This window comes from Lissotriton helveticus, chromosome 2_1, assembly GCF_964261635.1.
Source record: "Lissotriton helveticus chromosome 2_1, aLisHel1.1, whole genome shotgun sequence".
NCBI classification, from domain to species: Eukaryota; Metazoa; Chordata; class Amphibia; order Caudata; family Salamandridae; genus Lissotriton; species Lissotriton helveticus.
In genome coordinates, this window is record NC_136059.1 from 2,028,124,405 (window position 1) to 2,028,142,097 (window position 17,693).

General features: G+C 42.3%; 1 protein-coding gene across 1 annotated transcript in view; it reads left to right on the forward strand.

Moving 5' to 3' along the window:
• The window catches only part of RXFP1 (relaxin family peptide receptor 1), a 1,193,379-nt gene that overhangs the window by 840,103 nt on the left and 335,583 nt on the right, over window positions 1-17,693 (forward strand). The gene's annotated exons all lie outside the window — the stretch shown is intronic.

Consider the following 17,693-nt stretch of genomic DNA (forward strand, 5'->3'; position numbering starts at 1 on the left):
CGTAGGGGTAAAAATTACTATTCCCACTCCAGAGAGTGCAACAGTAAAGAAAGGGTTGGATAGCGTAGGGGTAACAATTACTATTCCCACTCCATAGAGTGCAACAGTAGGGTAAGCGTTGGATAGAGTAGGGGTAATAATTACTATTCCCACTAGAAAGAGTGCAACAGTAGGGGAAGGGTTGGATAGCGTAGGGGTACAAATTACTATTCCCATTCCAGAGAGTGCAACAGTAGGGAAAGCGTTGGATAGCGTAGGGGTACAAATTACTCTTCCCACTCCAGAGAGTGCAACAGTAGGGAAAGTGTTGGATAGCGTAGGGGTAAAAATTACTTTTCCCACTCCAGAGAATGCAACAGTAGGGAAAGCGTTGGATAGCATAGGGGTAAAAATTACTATTCCCACTCCAGTGAGTGCAACAGTAGGGAAAGCGTTGGATAGCGTAGGGGTGATAATTACTATTCCCACTCCAAAGAGTGCAACAGTAGGGAAAGGGTTGGATAGTGTAGGGGTACAAATTACTATTCCCACTCCAGAGAGTGCAACAGTAGGGAAAGCGTTGGATAGCGTAAGGGGTAAAAATTACTATTCCCACTCCAGAGAGTGCAACAGTAGGGAAAGCGTTGCATAGCGTAGGGGTACAAATTACTATTCCCACTCCAGAGAGTGCAACAGTAGGGAAAGGGTTGGATAGCGTAGGGGTACAAATTACTATTCCCACTCCAGAGAGTGCAACAGTAGGGAAAGCGTTGGATAGCGTAGGGGTAAAAATTACTATTCCCACTCCAGAGAGTGCAACAGTAGGGAAAGCGTTGGATAGCGTAGGGGTAATAATTACTATTCACACTCCAAAGAGTGCAACAGTAGGGAAAGGGTTGGATAGCGTATGGGTAAAAATTACTATTCCCACTCCAGTGAGTGCAACAGTAGGGAAAGCGTTGGATAGCGTAGGGGTAATAATTACTATTCCCACTCCAGAGAGTGCAAGAGTAGAGAAAGGGTTGGCTAGAGTAGGGGTACAAATTATTATTCCCACTCCAGAGACTGCAACAGTAGAGAAAGGGTTGGATAGCGTAGGGGTAAAAATTAATATTCCCACTTCAGAGAGTGCAACAGTAGGGAAAGCATTGGATAATGTAGGGGTACAAATTACTATTCCCACTCCAGAGAGTGCAACAGTAGAGAAAAGGTTGGATAGCGTAGGGGTAAAAATTACTATTCCGACTCCAGAGAGTGCAACAGTAGGGAAAGCGTTGGATAGCGTAGGGCTACAAATTACTATTCCCACTCCAGAGAGTGCTACAGTAAATAAGGCGTTGGATAGCGTAGAAGTAAAAATTACTATTCCCACTTCAGAGAGTGCAACAGTAGGGAAAGCGTTGGATAGCGTAGGGGTACAAATTACTATTCCCACTCCGGAGAGTGCAACAGTAGGGAAAGGGTTGTATAGCGTAGGGGTACAAATTACTATTCCCACTCCAAAGAGTGCAACAGTAGAGAAAGGGTTGGATAGCGTAGGGGAAAAAATTACTATTCCCACTCCGGAGAGTGCAACAGTAGTGAAAGCGTTGGATAGCGTAGGGGTAAAAATTACTATTCCCACTCCAGAGAGTGCAACAGTAGGGAAAGCGTTGGATAGCGTAGGGGTAAAAACTTACTATTCCCACTCCAAAGAGTGCAACAGTAGGGAAAGCATTAGATAGCGTAGGGGTACAAATTACTATTCCCACTCCAAAGAGTGCAACTGTAGGGAAAGCGTTGGATAGCGTAGGGGTAAAAATTACTATTCCCACTCCAGAGAGTGCAACAGTAAAGAAAGGGTTGGATAGCGTAGGGGTAACAATTACTATTCCCACTCCATAGAGTGCAACAGTAGGGAAAGCGTTGGATAGCGTAGGGGTAAAAACTTACTATTCCCACTAGAAAGAGTGCAACAGTAGGGGAAGGGTTGGATAGCGTAGGGGTACAAATTACTATTCTCACTCCAGAGAGTGCAACAGTAGGGAAAGCGTTGGATAGCGTAGGGGTACAAATTACTCTTCCCACTCCAGAGAGTGCAACAGTAGGGAAAGCGTTGGATAGCGTAGGGGTAAAAATTACTTTTCCCACTCCAGAGAATGCAACAGTAGGGAAAGCGTTTGAATAGCATAGGGGTAAAAATTACTATTCCCACTCCAGTGAGTGCAACAGTAGGGAAAGCGTTGGATAGCGTAGGGGTAAAAATTACTATTCCCACTCCAGAGAGTGCAACAGTAGTGAAAGCGTTGGATAGCGTAGGGGTAAAAATTACTATTCCAACTCCAGAGAGTGCAACGGTAGGGAAAGGGTTGGATAGCGTAGGGGTACAAATTACTATTCCCACTCCAGAGAGTGCAACAGTAGGGAAGGCGTTGGATAGCGTAGGGGTAAAAATTGCTATTTCCACTCCAGAGAGTGCAACAGTAGGGAAAGCTTTGGATAGCGTAGGGGTAATAATTACTATTCCCACTCCAAAGAGTGCAACAGTAGGGAGAGGGTTGGATAGCGTAGGGGTACAAATTACTATTCCCACTCCAGAGAGTGCAACAGTAGGGAAAGCGTTGGATAGCGTAGGGGTAAAAACGTACTATTCCCACTCCAGAGAGTGCAACAGTAGGGAAAGCATTGGATAGCGTAGGGGTACAAATTACTATTCCCACTCCAAAGAGTGCAACAGTAGGGAAAGCGTTGGATAGCGTAGGGGTAAAAATTACTATTCCCACTCCAGAGAGTGCAACAGTAAAGAAAGGGTTGGATAGCGTAGGGGTAACAATTACTATTCCCACTCCATAGAGTGCAACAGTAGGGTAAGCGTTGGATAGAGCAGGGGTAATAATTACTATTCCCACTCCAGAGAATGCAACAGTAGGGAAAGCGTTTGAATAGCATAGGGGTAAAAATTACTATTCCCACTCCAGTGAGTGCAACAGTAGGGAAAGCGTTGGATAGCGTAGGGGTAAAAATTACTATTCCCACTCCAGAGAGTGCAACAGTAGTGAAAGCGTTGGATAGCGTAGGGGTAAAAATTACTATTCCAACTCCAGAGAGTGCAACGGTAGGGAAAGGGTTGTATAGCGTAGGGGTACAAATTACTATTCCCACTCCAAAGAGTGCAACAGTAGAGAAAGGGTTGGATAGCGTAGGGGAAAAAATTACTATTCCCACTCCGGAGAGTGCAACAGTAGTGAAAGCGTTGGATAGCGTAGGGGTAAAAATTACTATTCCCACTCCAGAGAGTGCAACAGTAGGGAAAGCGTTGGATAGCGTAGGGGTAAAAACTTACTATTCCCACTCCAAAGAGTGCAACAGTAGGGAAAGCATTAGATAGCGTAGGGGTACAAATTACTATTCCCACTCCAAAGAGTGCAACTGTAGGGAAAGCGTTGGATAGCGTAGGGGTAAAAATTACTATTCCCACTCCAGAGAGTGCAACAGTAAAGAAAGGGTTGGATAGCGTAGGGGTAACAATTACTATTCCCACTCCATAGAGTGCAACAGTAGGGTAAGCGTTGGATAGAGTAGGGGTAATAATTACTATTCCCACTAGAAAGAGTGCAACAGTAGGGGAAGGGTTGGATAGCGTAGGGGTACAAATTACTATTCCCATTCCAGAGAGTGCAACAGTAGGGAAAGCGTTGGATAGCGTAGGGGTACAAATTACTCTTCCCACTCCAGAGAGTGCAACAGTAGGGAAAGTGTTGGATAGCGTAGGGGTAAAAATTACTTTTCCCACTCCAGAGAATGCAACAGTAGGGAAAGCGTTGGATAGCATAGGGGTAAAAATTACTATTCCCACTCCAGTGAGTGCAACAGTAGGGAAAGCGTTGGATAGCGTAGGGGTGATAATTACTATTCCCACTCCAAAGAGTGCAACAGTAGGGAAAGGGTTGGATAGTGTAGGGGTACAAATTACTATTCCCACTCCAGAGAGTGCAACAGTAGGGAAAGCGTTGGATAGCGTAAGGGGTAAAAATTACTATTCCCACTCCAGAGAGTGCAACAGTAGGGAAAGCGTTGCATAGCGTAGGGGTACAAATTACTATTCCCACTCCAGAGAGTGCAACAGTAGGGAAAGGGTTGGATAGCGTAGGGGTACAAATTACTATTCCCACTCCAGAGAGTGCAACAGTAGGGAAAGCGTTGGATAGCGTAGGGGTAAAAATTACTATTCCCACTCCAGAGAGTGCAACAGTAGGGAAAGCGTTGGATAGCATAGGGGTAATAATTACTATTCCCACTCCAAAGAGTGCAACAGTAGGGAAAGGGTTGGATAGCGTATGGGTAAAAATTACTATTCCCACTCCAGTGAGTGCAACAGTAGGGAAAGCGTTGGATAGCGTAGGGGTAATAATTACTATTCCCACTCCAGAGAGTGCAACAGTAGAGAAAGGGTTGGCTAGAGTAGGGGTACAAATTATTATTCCCACTCCAGAGACTGCAACAGTAGAGAAAGGGTTGGATAGCGTAGGGGTAAAAATTAATATTCCCACTTCAGAGAGTGCAACAGTAGGGAAAGCATTGGATAATGTAGGGGTACAAATTACTATTCCCACTCCAGAGAGTGCAACAGTAGAGAAAAGGTTGGATAGCGTAGGGGTAAAAATTACTATTCCGACTCCAGAGAGTGCAACAGTAGGGAAAGCGTTGGATAGCGTAGGGCTACAAATTACTATTCCCACTCCAGAGAGTGCTACAGTAAATAAGGCGTTGGATAGCGTAGAAGTAAAAATTACTATTCCCACTTCAGAGAGTGCAACAGTAGGGAAAGCGTTGGATAGCGTAGGGGTACAAATTACTATTCCCACTCCGGAGAGTGCAACAGTAGGGAAAGGGTTGTATAGCGTAGGGGTACAAATTACTATTCCCACTCCAAAGAGTGCAACAGTAGAGAAAGGGTTGGATAGCGTAGGGGAAAAAATTACTATTCCCACTCCGGAGAGTGCAACAGTAGTGAAAGCGTTGGATAGCGTAGGGGTAAAAATTACTATTCCCACTCCAGAGAGTGCAACAGTAGGGAAAGCGTTGGATAGCGTAGGGGTAAAAACTTACTATTCCCACTCCAAAGAGTGCAACAGTAGGGAAAGCATTAGATAGCGTAGGGGTACAAATTACTATTCCCACTCCAAAGAGTGCAACTGTAGGGAAAGCGTTGGATAGCGTAGGGGTAAAAATTACTATTCCCACTCCAGAGAGTGCAACAGTAGGGAAAGCGTTGGATAGCGTAGGGGTAAAAACTTACTATTCCCACTCCAAAGAGTGCAACAGTAGGGAAAGCATTAGATAGCGTAGGGGTACAAATTACTATTCCCACTCCAAAGAGTGCAACTGTAGGGAAAGCGTTGGATAGCGTAGGGGTAAAAATTACTATTCCCACTCCAGAGAGTGCAACAGTAAAGAAAGGGTTGGATAGCGTAGGGGTAACAATTACTATTCCCACTCCATAGAGTGCAACAGTAGGGTAAGCGTTGGATAGAGTAGGGGTAATAATTACTATTCCCACTAGAAAGAGTGCAACAGTAGGGGAAGGGTTGGATAGCGTAGGGGTACAAATTACTATTCCCATTCCAGAGAGTGCAACAGTAGGGAAAGCGTTGGATAGCGTAGGGGTACAAATTACTCTTCCCACTCCAGAGAGTGCAACAGTAGGGAAAGTGTTGGATAGCGTAGGGGTAAAAATTACTTTTCCCACTCCAGAGAATGCAACAGTAGGGAAAGCGTTGGATAGCATAGGGGTAAAAATTACTATTCCCACTCCAGTGAGTGCAACAGTAGGGAAAGCGTTGGATAGCGTAGGGGTGATAATTACTATTCCCACTCCAAAGAGTGCAACAGTAGGGAAAGGGTTGGATAGTGTAGGGGTACAAATTACTATTCCCACTCCAGAGAGTGCAACAGTAGGGAAAGCGTTGGATAGCGTAAGGGGTAAAAATTACTATTCCCACTCCAGAGAGTGCAACAGTAGGGAAAGCGTTGCATAGCGTAGGGGTACAAATTACTATTCCCACTCCAGAGAGTGCAACAGTAGGGAAAGGGTTGGATAGCGTAGGGGTACAAATTACTATTCCCACTCCAGAGAGTGCAACAGTAGGGAAAGCGTTGGATAGCGTAGGGGTAAAAATTACTATTCCCACTCCAGAGAGTGCAACAGTAGGGAAAGCGTTGGATAGCGTAGGGGTAATAATTACTATTCCCACTCCAAAGAGTGCAACAGTAGGGAAAGGGTTGGATAGCGTATGGGTAAAAATTACTATTCCCACTCCAGTGAGTGCAACAGTAGGGAAAGCGTTGGATAGCGTAGGGGTAATAATTACTATTCCCACTCCAGAGAGTGCAACAGTAGAGAAAGGGTTGGCTAGAGTAGGGGTACAAATTATTATTCCCACTCCAGAGACTGCAACAGTAGAGAAAGGGTTGGATAGCGTAGGGGTAAAAATTAATATTCCCACTTCAGAGAGTGCAACAGTAGGGAAAGCATTGGATAATGTAGGGGTACAAATTACTATTCCCACTCCAGAGAGTGCAACAGTAGAGAAAAGGTTGGATAGCGTAGGGGTAAAAATTACTATTCCGACTCCAGAGAGTGCAACAGTAGGGAAAGCGTTGGATAGCGTAGGGCTACAAATTACTATTCCCACTCCAGAGAGTGCTACAGTAAATAAGGCGTTGGATAGCGTAGAAGTAAAAATTACTATTCCCACTTCAGAGAGTGCAACAGTAGGGAAAGCGTTGGATAGCGTAGGGGTACAAATTACTATTCCCACTCCGGAGAGTGCAACAGTAGAGAAAGGGTTGGATAGCGTAGGGGTAAAAATTACTATTCCCACTCCGGAGAGTGCAACAGTAGGGAAAGCGTTGGATAGCGTAGGGGTAAAAATTACTATTCCCACTCCAGAGAGTGCAACAGTAGGGAAAGCGTTGGATAGCGTAGGGGTAAAAACTTACTATTCCCACTCCAAAGAGTGCAACAGTAGGGAAAGCATTGGATAGCGTAGGGGTACAAATTACTATTCCCACTCCAAAGAGTGCAACAGTAGGGAAAGCGTTGGATAGCGTAGGGGTAAAAATTACTATTCCCACTCCAGAGAGTGCAACAGTAAAGAAAGGGTTGGATAGCGTAGGGGTAACAATTACTATTCCCACTCCGTAGAGTGCAACAGTAGGGTAAGCGTTGGATAGAGTAGGGGTAATAATTACTATTCCCACTAGAAAGAGTGCAACAGTAGGGGAAGGGTTGGATAGCGTAGGGGTACAAATTACTATTCCCACTCCAGAGAGTGCAATAGTAGGGAAAGCGTTGGATAGCGTAGGGGTACAAATTACTCTTCCCACTCCAGAGAGTGCAACAGTAGGGAAAGCGTTGGATAGCGTAGGGGTAAAAATTACTTTTCCCACTCCAGAGAATGCAACAGTAGGGAAAGCGTTTGAATAGCATAGGGGTAAAAATTACTATTCCCACTCCAGTGAGTGCAACAGTAGGGAAAGCGTTGGATAGCGTAGGGGTAAAAATTACTATTCCCACTCCAGAGAGTGCAACAGTAGTGAAAGCGTTGGATAGCGTAGGGGTAAAAATTACTATTCCAACTCCAGAGAGTGCAACGGTAGGGAAAGGGTTGGATAGCGTAGGGGTACAAATTACTATTCCCACTCCAGAGAGTGCAACAGTTGGGAAGGCGTTGGATAGCGTAGGGGTAAAAATTACTATTTCCACTCCAGAGAGTGCAACAGTAGGGAAAGCTTTGGATAGCGTAGGGGTAATAATTACTATTCCCACTCCAGAGAGTGCAACAGTAGGGAAAGCGTTGGATAGCGTAGGGGTAAAAATTACTTTTCCCACTCCAGAGAATGCAACAGTAGGGAAAGCGTTTGAATAGCATAGGGGTAAAAATTACTATTCCCACTCCAGTGAGTGCAACAGTAGGGAAAGCGTTGGATAGCGTAGGGGTAAAAATTACTATTCCCACTCCAGAGAGTGCAACAGTAGTGAAAGCGTTGGATAGCGTAGGGGTAAAAATTACTATTCCAACTCCAGAGAGTGCAACGGTAGGGAAAGGGTTGGATAGCGTAGGGGTACAAATTACTATTCCCACTCCAGAGAGTGCAACGGTAGGGAAGGCGTTGGATAGCGTAGGGGTAAAAATAACTATTTCCACTCCAGAGAGTGCAACAGTAGGGAAAGCTTTGGATAGCGTAGGGGTAATAATTACTATTCCCACTCCAAAGAGTGCAACAGTAGGGAAAGTGTTGGATAGCGTAGGGGTACAAATTACTATTCCCACCCCAGAGAGTGCAACAGTAGAGAAAGGGTTGGATAGCGTAGGGGTACAAATTACTATTCCCACTCCAGAGAGTGCAACAGTAGAGAAACGGTTGGATAGCGTTGGGGTAAAAATTACTATTCCCACTTCAGAGAGTGCAACAGTAGGGAAAGCGTTGGATAGCGTAGGGGTACAAATTACTATTCCCACTCCAAAGAGTGCAACAGTAGAGAAAGGGTTGGATAGCGTAGGGGTACAAATTACTATTCCCACTCCAGAGAGTGCAACAGTAGGGAAAGCGTTGGATAGCGTAGGGGTAAAAATTACTATTCCCACTTCAGAGAGTGCTACAGTAGAGAAGGCGTTGGATAGCGTAGAAGTAAAAATTACTATTCCCACTTCAGAGACTGCAACAGTAGGGAAAGCGTTGGATAGCGTAGGGGTACAAATTACTATTCCCACTCCAGAGAGTGCAACAGTAGAGAAAGGGTTGGATAGCGCAGGGGTACAAATTACTATTCCCACTCCAGAGAGTGCAACAGTAGAGAAATGGTTGGATAGCGTAGGGGTAAAAATTACTATTCCCACTCCAGAGAGTGCAACAGTAGGGAAAGCGTTGGATAGCGTAGGGGTAAAAATTATTATTCCCACTCCAGAGAGTGCAACAGTAGGGAAAGTGTTGGATAGCGTAGGGGTAATAATTACTATTCCCACTCCAAAGAGTGCAACAGTAGGGAAAGTGTTGGATAGCGTAGGGGTACAAATTACTATTCCCACCCCAGAGAGTGCAACAGTAGAGAAAGGGTTGGATAGCGTAATGGTACAAATTACTATTCCCACTCCAGAGAGTGCAACAGTAGAGAAAGGGTTGGATAGCGTAGGGGTAAAAATTACTATTCCCACTCCAGAGAGTGCAACAGTAGGGAAAGCGTTGGATAGCGTAGGGGTAAAAATTACTATTCCCGCTCCAGAGAGTGCTACAGTAGATAAGGCGTTGGATAGCGTAGAGGTAAAAATTACTATTCCCACTTCAGAGAGTGCAACAGTAGGGAAAGCGTTGGATAGCGTAGGGGTACATATTACTATTCCCACTCCAGAGAGTGCAACAGTAGAGAAAGGGTTGGATAGCGTAGGGGTAAAAATTGCTATTCCCACTGCAGTGAGTGCAACAGTAGGGAAAGTGTTGGATAGCGTAGGGGTAAAAATTACTATTCCCACTCCAGAGAGTGCAACAGTAGTGAAGCATTGGATAGCGTAGGGGTAAAAATTACTATTCCCACTCCAGAGAATGCAACAGTAGGGAAAGTGTTGGATAGCGTAGGGGTACAAATTACTATTCCCACTCCAGAGAGTGCAACAGTAGGGAAAGCGTTGGATAGCGTAGGGGTAAAAATTACTTTTCCCACTCCAGAGAGTGCAACAGTAGGGAAAGCGTTGGATAGCGTAGGGGTAATAATTACTATTCCCACTCCAAAGAGTGCAACAGTAGGGAAAGGGTTGGATAGTGTAGGGGTAAAGATTACTATTCCCACTCCAGTGAGTGCAACAGTAGGGAAAGCGTTGGATAGCATAGGGGTAATAATTACTATTCCCACTCCAGAGAGTGCAACAGTAGAGAAAGGGTTGGATAGCGTAGGGGTACAAATTACTATTCCCACTCCAGAGAGTGCAACAGTAGAGAAACGGTTGGATAGCGTTGGGGTAAAAATTACTATTCCCACTTCAGAGAGTGCAACAGTAGGGAAAGCGTTGGATAGCGTAGGGGTACAAATTACTATTCCCACTCCAGAGAGTGCAACAGAAGAGAAAGGGTTGGATAGCGTAGGGGTAAAAATTACTATTCCCACTCCAGAGAGTGCAACAGTAGGGAAAGCGTTGGATAGCGTAGGGGTAAAAATTACTATTCCCACTTCAGAGAGTGCTACAGTAGAGAAGGCGTTGGATAGCGTAGAAGTAAAAATTACTATTCCCACTTCAGAGACTGCAACAGTAGGGAAAGCGTTGGATAGCGTAGGGGTACAAATTACTATTCCCACTCCAGAGAGTGCAACAGTAGAGAAAGGGTTGGATAGCGCAGGGGTACAAATTACTATTCCCACTCCAGAGAGTGCAACAGTAGAGAAATGGTTGGATAGCGTAGGGGTAAAAATTACTATTCCCACTCCAGAGAGTGCAACAGTAGGGAAAGCGTTGGATAGCGTAGGGGTAAAAATTATTATTCCCACTCCAGAGAGTGCAACAGTAGGGAAAGCGTTGGATAGCGTAGGGGTAAAAATTACTATTCCCACTCCAAAGAGTGCAACAGTAGGGAAAGGATTGGATAGCGTAGGGTTACAAATTACTATTCCCACTCCAAAGAGTGCAACAGTAGGGAAAGCGTTTGATAGCGTAGGGGTAATAATTACTATTCCCACTCCAATGAGTGCAACAGTAGGGAAAGGGTTGGATAGCGTAGGGGTACAAATTACTATTCCCACTCCAGAGAGTGCAACAGTAGGGAAAGCATTGGATAGCGTAGGGGTAAAAATTACTATTCCCACTCCAGAGAGTGCAACAGTAGGGAAAACGTTGGATAGCGTAGGGGTACAAATTACTATTCCCACTCCAGAGAGTGCAACAGTAGGGAAAGCGTTGGATAGCGTAGGGGTAAAAATTACTATTCCCACTCCAGTGAGTGCAACAGTATGGAAAGTAGATACTTCATATATTAATTAAACAAATATAGATATTAATATCTATAATAAAATGTAATTAAAGTAATTACCAATTTAATATAATATAATAATTAATCAATTACAAATACTAATTTAAATTATTAATTACAATTAGTTATCTATTAATAATTAATTAATTAGTAATTAAAAAGTTACTTAACAATTAAAATCTAATAAATACCAAAAACAAATAACATATGTAATTAGTTATAATTAAATTACTTCCCACCCTATTCCCCTATAAACCCACAACCCGCTATGGAAATTAAATTAGTTAAATTAACATAATTATCAATTAATCAATTAAATAAAATGAATTGGCAATTAAAATTGAATTACCAAATAAAAATTAATTAACAATTAATTATAAACAAATACCAATAAATAAATTTACATATTTAATTAATTATAATTAAATTACTTCCCACCCTATTCCCCCACAACCCGCTACAGAATTAAATTACGCAAAATTTAAATAACATTAAATTCATTACTTAAATTACATTATAACATAAATAAACACTTTTAACACATAAAATACCCTAAAAAAAAATCGATATTATTAAATGTTAGATATTTTTAGTAACCTATATTATGTACTTCGATATTTTGACTATCTATATTTTAAAATTCGATATTAGATTACTTACCTTCAAAACGATATTTTTGATGACTATATTCTGTCCATTCGATATTTTGTCCAGCCTATATTTTGTGCTCGATATTATGTCCATTCGATATTTTGTAGTCGATATTTTGTCTGTTTACCGGCCCTAGGTTGGGTTTTTCAATAACTGTCCATCTAAGATCCTCTGCGGTATGACCCGCCTCAATAAAATGTGTTGTAAGCCTTGTATTAGATCTGCCACATCTAATCGTGCTACGGTGTTCAGTTATACGGGTCTTCACCTTCCTGTTAGTCATTCCTACGTATTGTTTAGTACAGGGGCAAGTAATTAAATAGATCACTCCCTGTGAGTTACAATTCGTGTGTCCTCTCTGTTCCCAGGGTTTAGGTAGCCCCAGGTAAATACTTTTGGTGTCAGTGGTGAGGTGGCATACACTGCACCTTGGAACCTATGAATAAAGGCATATTAGGTATCCATGAGCCAGTTTTTAAGTTCACCAATTTGACTGCCCTTTTTGTTCTATCACTGTACCCGTTCTTGGACTGACACATTCTGTTGTGAACACCGTTTGTCACCTACATTTAGTGTTCTGTCTAAGTGTTTTATGTTCCGTTCTGTGCGTGGCTACGCCAGGGCCTCGCAGCAGACCCGATGATGAAGCATGTCACACACATTGGTGTGTGAGTGAGGGCAGTTTTTTCAAACCAATAACTGTGTCACCGCTCATCCCTGTTTGTTAAATGTGGTTCTTCCTCTCCACCCCTTTATGTGTGTATCAGGTATCAATCTACTGCCATTAATCATTAAAGTAGTTCCCTGAATGTGAGCAGTCAAAGTATATAAGTCATCCAATCAAAAGGATGGTAAAGAGGCCGTACCCCAGGGAAAGGACAAACAGAGGAAGAGGAAGGCCAGTCATCAAATAAGAAGCAGCCAAACAATAGTGACAGGAAGGTCAACCAATGGTAATAATTGAGGTGGAGAGACTCTGAGCCCACTGTACGTTTTTGGTATTTTTACACAAGAGGTCTTATGACAACAGTCAGATAAAAGTTGCCTGTTGGGAAGACCTAAAAAGAGTGTTTAGGATAAATTATTCATGTAAAGCATGAGAGAACTCCTTGGTTTAGAAGGCAACCTTTATGTTACATAAACGGTAAAATGTCTCTTAGGTTGTACAAAAGAAGCAGGCATTTGCCCTACTGAGCAATGTGTGATCCCTCTAGTGCATCTTCTGTGGACAACACTGTAGTTGTGAGTAGAGTAATTAGTAATAAAAACAATTTTTACTGGTGTATGGTTGATTATGTAACCACTTTTCATAAAGGTAGCAGGTCTAGACTCTCGAGTAAATTATGTTCCATGAGGATTGATCCAGAATTACTAAAATTGGTACAAGCATTACATTGTATTCCTGTGTAAAAATCTGCGAACGTGAATACTAAAGTATTTCATACAAGCAATGGGTTAAAGCAATGATGCATACATGGTGACAACCCTTTTTAACTTTTACTTAGCAGAGGTATCTAGTTGTTTTGATATATCAAAGAGCTGTCAACACAAGATTGGCAGATTTTCACCTTGGTTCATAATGTATACACACAATCTACTGTTTATTGATAAGACACTGATTGGTCTGCAACACTTGTTATATAAACTATGCAAATGTAATCTGTGCAGCCACCTAAATCTCATTGTTTACAAAACTGAGAGCCTGATTTAGAGTTTGATGCTAGGCAGCCCAGAGTGCACCAGCACAAGAAAAGAGATTACCTGTGCCATATCTTTGTAAATATGCGCAGTTCTGCTCTTTTCCTTTCACACAACGCAACGCAGCAACTTCCTTTTCTGCTCTGTACTTTGTGAAATCTAAGCAAATCCAGGCCTATGTTCATCCATCAGGGCCAAGGTGTACATGTCAAGCAAACAATTCTGAGATGCTCTTGAGGATTTCCTATGAAATCAAAAGAGAAACTCAACATAACATACGCTAGTCATGTCTATGTCACAGGTTATGGCAGTGGCGTAGAAAGAGGGGTGCGGTGTGTGCGGCGGCCCCAGGTGTCATCACTGAGGGGGGTGACAAAATGGCAAAAATATGTGTTTTAAACAAATATTTTTATCATCTTTTCAGGCCGGGGTGACAAGAAATTTTCCGCAACGGGTACCACCTGACCTTGTTACGCCACTGGGTCATGGTCCCTCCCAGAAGCAGTACATGATAAAGGGTCACACAAATTAAAGTAAACTACTCACAGTCTATGCGATTTTAGAGAGAACGTGTCTGAATCTCAAAGAAGAAAGTGAGACATTTTCGGAACACTGTGTTAGTTCTTTTTGCTACCAATCACAATAAGTGATATTGACTGTGGAGTTTTCTATGCAGTTCGCTTCTGTGCTTTTTTCCGGAGACAGAGGAAAGAATGAGCTTGCAGTCCTGTGATCTCATATCTACAGTAACACAACAAGAAGAATTGTCCTTTAGTATCCAAGTTGAGCTTGTGGCAACATATTAATGTAAAACACCGTAGCCCAGGCAACCAATATAGTGGCAACTCAAATGAATTAACAAATCGGCCACCAGCTTAACCACCAACTGGCCGGAACATATACATAACTGAACAAATGCTGATGTGGCAAGGTTACTGAGCTCACAAAAGAAGGAGATAGTAACGCCCCGTGAGTATTAACAAAAGGCAGACAGGCTAGAGGTTCTAATCTATCAATCTGTCATGCCAGCACATTGCTACAATGCAAGACCCATCTGATTCTTACACAATGTATAAAATCATAAAATGCAAAGTCAGTCAAAGCAACTAAACTGTTTGCTACCATGGCTCTCACCCCCTAATCATCGCCCCCCCCCCCCCATACCAGCACAAAAGATATTAACTTTCAATTATTTGTTCTAGTGGATTATAATTATAATTTAGATCCACAGATCTCAAAGTCAGATGTAAATTGAATCTCAGTATTGAAGAAACTACTGGACGTGGCAGTCCTTGTCTTTCCTCAGGATGCTAGCAAGGTAAGATGGTGAAAATGGAATTCCATAGGTTTGTTGTAGAAGACCGGAAGGTAGAGACCTTACTTAACGACTATTGCAAATTTGCATCATTTGCTGACTCGTAATTACATGAAATTTTGGGAAAGTTCAGCTAAAATATGCTTATTTATTTGCACTGCAAATCCATCATCTAGCGCTATATTTTACCATAAAATGCATCTGTATGTCAATCTTTGACGTAATGGTACATTTCACTAAAAAAAATAATTCAAAAAGGCAATTGCCGAGAACAGCCGCTTGCATTTTGGTTGTTCACACTGTTCCTGCTTTATATTTTTACAGCGATTGACAGCATAATCACACAAAAGGACTCATTGCATAATTTCAAGAATTTTTAGTGACAAGAGTAATGCAAAATGTCAAATTTACGTGATCATGCCCACGTAGGATAGGAGTGCATTTAACCATGCTTTCAAGCATTTGGGTGGTGGAATTTTTAAGGGTTGAAGTTGAGCCAAATGTGGTCAGTCAAAGTGTATTTTAAAGGCTCAGGGAAGTCCCGTTTTAAAATGATCATAAAACGGTTGCTTTATCATCAGCTGTCGGAAATGGGACTAACCAGACACTATATTGTGGAGCAGGCATTTGGAGATAAAGATGTCAGGGCTCACCTTTAGTCTTGATCTTTATTTCAAAACAATGGCACAGCCCCAAAGTGATTCATAAGAAAAGATGAGAAATTAAGTGCTCGCACGGCCACTTATTATATTGAGCAAAATTAATTTGAACTCAATCGCAATGACAGGGAGGTAGCCTCTGTATTTTCCGTTCATTTCCCTTCCATGTCTGTGTTTTTCTTCATTTTACTCTTTTTTTATTATACTTTTTAATTCGCTCTTAACTTTTGTCGTAGGGTATTCAACCAAAGATGTGTAAGTGAACAACTCTAGTCATTAGCTTCTAACTTAGATGTACACTTTCCACCTTTCATCCCATATTATACACGTATTTCTTTCAGTGTATTTTTCATATTGCATTTTGTTGTTTCTATTAACATTCTACAAGTGTGTTACCAATGTGTGCCTGTGGCTGGCTCTGTCATCTTTACTGAGGTGTGATCAATGGTGTCATCAAGATTGGGTCAATGGAGCCCACGACCTAGCTGCATTCCTCCTGGTCCTCTCTTGTGCCCAACCACCTTGTCTTAATACACAGGGCAAAGAACACTTAAAAAAAAAAGGAAGAAAGCAGGAATCGAGCTGTTTGGTTAAGCCTGAAGAAAAATGTAGGGCTATAGCGGGATGGTATTGCGGAAGAAATCAAAAGAAAAGCCGAGATGTAAGAATTAAAAAAAATATATATAAAAGAGGGAGGATAGAAAAAAGAAATACAATGTGAAAGAGATAGGAGAGGTTGAAAGGGAGAATTAATAAGTGGTACGAAAGGGGATAGCGATAGCTCCTTTGTAGTTATTGCTAGATCAGATGTGCCATTTAAAGGCAATTAATAACTGTGGCACATTCGATAAATCTTCATGAAACTTCTCTAAAAAAGTCAACTGGTTTATATTCGACATGGCAAGTTTTATGTCGCTCCATCAAGTGGGGTGGGTCAAAAAAATAGGGGACAAAAAAGTTACATTTCCCCTTTTACCTCCCAAAGGATTCTGTGTTCTCCAATTCAGAAAAACGAGCTGAACAGAATTGCACCAAACTATACATGAATGTAGAACTTATAATGGAAGTAGTGCCTTTGCTTGGTGTTCAGTTGTTTGCAAGATATTAGTTAGTGTTGGAAAAGTGTCTCTGATGTACTTGAAGTTTATGCGAGTTGTCAATCAAGTTAGAGATATTGGTACTGATAATTTGCAAACCATTCACAGACACTCCTTTTTTAAAATACTCAGCTCTGATTGGGCAAGGGAGATTTTCGAGTAGGCAAACCCAAATCCAGGTCAACAATCCTGCAGCAATCTGATTGACTGGCCGCACCATGACTGGCCACATCTTGGAGAAAAATGTTCCAGTCATCAATCTCAAATGCGGGGACATAGTCTCGAAGGAGCCATAGGACACAGGCAGAGCATCCCCTAGACCACTGGCTCATGGGAGGGACCAAGGAGACGACCCAAGTTTAAAATAAAAATAATTCCAATTATGTTGGGATAGTTCAGAGAGCCATGGGTTGGGTTTGAAGCCATAGGACACAGCCCTCAGAGGTCCACAAGCCGTAGTCAAGGATTTGTAAACCCATGGAGAGTGATCTTGAATCCTTGCTGGACCTCCCACAATGTTTGATGACCTGGTGCCAGGTTTTTTTAACCCTGTGGGACATCCAACGTGGATTTACAGGATTACAAGTATTCGTAAACCCCACAAAAGGGTCCACAAACCCTTAAAAAGTGCAGCAGGGGGTTGGCCATCTGTGGAGGGTTGGGCATAGGTCCTACAGCCAACCACTGTTGCACATGGCCGAAGGGGGAGAAGGGATTGACCGTCCATGGGGTCTTAGATTTAGGGAACTATTGTGTGTGGAATATGGTCAAAAAGGCTGAATTTCAAGGAACAAGTTGAGTTATGGCTAGCTTTGGCATGTTTGGAAAAACACAGTTACTTAAAAATTATGGTTATGAATTAAACCAAAAATGTTGAAATCTACAAGTTATGGCTAAGTCCACAATCCATAACTCACACAAAAGCCATTCAAGTCAAAACTTCTACACTAAATAATGTAGCGTCCTCCCAGGCCACACATGAAACTTAGTATTAAATGTCTTTATTCTTCAATGTGTACCGATAAGCTGAACATTCTGTAGCATAAATTCTATACCCGCACCTACATCACTGTTCTACAGAGTCCATCAAGGGCCAAAATGGTCCCGTCATCCCTAACTCACAAGACACTACAAATACAAAAGGCAGCTATTCAAACACACACACAAACCACTTGTTTGCGCACCCTCTTTATTTTTATCTGGTATAAACAGAACCACCATTTTGACTGTTGTCTTTCTGTGCCCCACGTCCCAAAATAATTTTTAGGGCCAGTACTGGTTGTGATTGTAATATAA